Genomic DNA, 2,500 nt, shown 5'->3' on the forward strand with positions numbered 1-2,500 from the left:
TTTATTTGCATGGCTCTCTGTGAAATCTTGATTGGTCTAGCTTTCAAAGGTATTTTATTTCCCATTAGCATCAGACTAAATAAATAACATTATTTAAAGCAAGTACTGTTTATTTCTCTTATTTTTTTACACAATTCTAAATATAATTGTGTTAAATGAGTTGTTATAATTGTAAAATAAAAACTCATTTTTAATAACTCTGCTATTGTGTTTAAAAAAAAAAAAGAACCCTTTTGTATGTAAAACTTTTTTATTCTAGCCAAGCTAAATGAAAAAAGACAATTTCCAGAAGCAAAAAAAAAAAAAAAAAAAATTATAATATATTTTTAAACGGCAAATACTGTAAAATGTCCTTGCTTTATTTGACATAACTTGGGAAACATTTGAAAACGAATACAAATTTCACAGGAAGGTTAACAATTTTTCATTCCAAATACAGAATTTGATGGTAAAATGATCTTATCTGTGAGTCTCAAAACATTTTTTAATGCTCTTTTTTTATATAACTTAAACATGTATAAATGTTGCTGTAATTGAAAAGCCTAAACATTTGGTTTTATAAGAGCATTAAATATGAAAGTGCGACTTTAAGATCTCAAGCCTTTTAAACAAATCTAAATGTTAAAGGTTCCATAAATATACAAACCTTTTTTACTTTATTTTTGTGTATGTGTGTCACCACAGAAAGTTTGGTGTTGTGTCTGCAGGTCATGCTTAAGTACAATCTTCTGCTGTGATTATCTCATGGAGAGGCCGATAGAAGGAGCTTGATTAATTGCTATTGTAATGAGGTGTTTCATATAACCTTCATTAATTCTCATACTCATAAGCTCATTATCTTGTCATTAAAACCCGAGGCGTCAGACTAAGTTGTTCTAAATCAGGAGGTATGCTGTGGTAAAAGTTTACTGTTGTGGATAATTGATTAAATGTTTCGAGTGTGTTCTATTTCTCAAATTAATTATACAACTGACTACACGGTGACTTCAGGTTGTTTCCCAGGTGATTTGTTTTTTGAGGATTTGAAGCATTTTATTGGCTTTATTGGATCAAAACACTCACCAACATATCAGTTTTAAGGGAAAGACATAAATACATAAAAAAATCTAAACACAAGAATGAATTTGATACTGATTCGGGAATCTTTAATAGTCAGCAACCCAGCAGCCAGCAGTTGTTTATAAAGTATTTGCAATACAGTAAATGGCACAACTTTTTCATGGAAATCAAACTAAAATAAATAATGTTTTAGTTTAGTTTAGTTTAGTTTTGTTCAGTTTTGTTTTGTTTTGTTTCTTTTTTCGTTTCATTTCTTTGTTATTTTGTTTCATTCTGTTTTTTTTTTGTTGTTGTTTTTGTTTTGTGTTTTTTTTCATTCTTGTTTTGTTTTTGTTTTTGTTTTTTTTTGTTTTATTCTTGTTTTGTTTTTGGTTTGTTTCTTTAGTTTAGTTTAATTTCTTTTTTCGCTTAATTTCATTTTTATTTTGTTTTGTTAATTTTGTTTATTGCTTTGTTTTGCTTTTCGTTTCATTTCTTGTTTCATTTAGTTTAGTTTAATTTCCTTTTTCATTTCATTTTTGTTGTTTTGTTTTTCGTTTCATTTCTTGTTTCATTTTGTTGAGTTTCATTTAGTTTACTTTCTTGTTTTGCTTTGTTTTATTTTGTGTTTTGTTTCGTTTTTCATTTTGTTTCATTTCTTGTTTTGTTTTTTGATTTAATATTAGATATTTGTTTCATTTTGTTCTGTTTTAATTTTCAGCCATGCCATTTCTTACAAGAAAATCTATCTATCTATCTATCTATCTATCTATCTATCTATCTATCTATCTATATATATATATATATATATATATATATATATATATATATATATATATATATATATATATATATATATATATATATATATATATGTGATCGTTTTACTTTTTATGTAATGTTGTAATTATAAAAAGATAATATTTCCTAGTTCGATTGTGTTTTTTTTTCTCTAATATTATTTTTATGCATGTAAAAATATAGATAATACTAATTTGTTAATGCATATTTTATAAATTAACAATAATATAATATAACAATAATAATTATGATAATATTATTATTATTATTATTATTCTTTGGCCTTGGTCCTGTATGGTTGCGGGGTCAGTTCTTTGGAACCTCCATAAGTCTTCCATTTAAACTTGTCCATATGATAACGACTTTTTTTACACATCCCGTGCAGTCTGTCGTCTGGGCCTGCCACCCTCATACACTACGGACAATTTAGCCTACCCTATTCACCTGCAGCATGTCTTTGGACAGTGGGGGAAACCGGAGCACCCTGAGGAAACCCACGCGAACGCAGGGAGAACATGCAAACTCCACACAGAATATTAATAATAATATTATTATTATTGTTTATTTCTATTTTTTTTGTATTATTATTCAATTATTCATTAATTTTCTTTTCAGCTTAGTCCTTTTTTAATCTGGGGTCGCCACAGTGGAATGAACCGCC

At 27.2% G+C, this 2,500-nt stretch overlaps 1 long non-coding RNA gene across 1 annotated transcript in view; it reads right to left on the reverse strand.

The window, feature by feature from the left end:
• Nucleotides 1-2,500, reverse strand: part of LOC147832945 (uncharacterized) — a 21,344-nt gene that overhangs the window by 8,759 nt on the left and 10,085 nt on the right. The window lies entirely within an intron of this gene.

Source organism: Danio rerio, chromosome 18, assembly GCF_052040795.2.
Source record: "Danio rerio strain M-AB ecotype USA chromosome 18, GRCz13ab, whole genome shotgun sequence".
Taxonomy (NCBI): domain Eukaryota; kingdom Metazoa; phylum Chordata; class Actinopteri; order Cypriniformes; family Danionidae; genus Danio; species Danio rerio.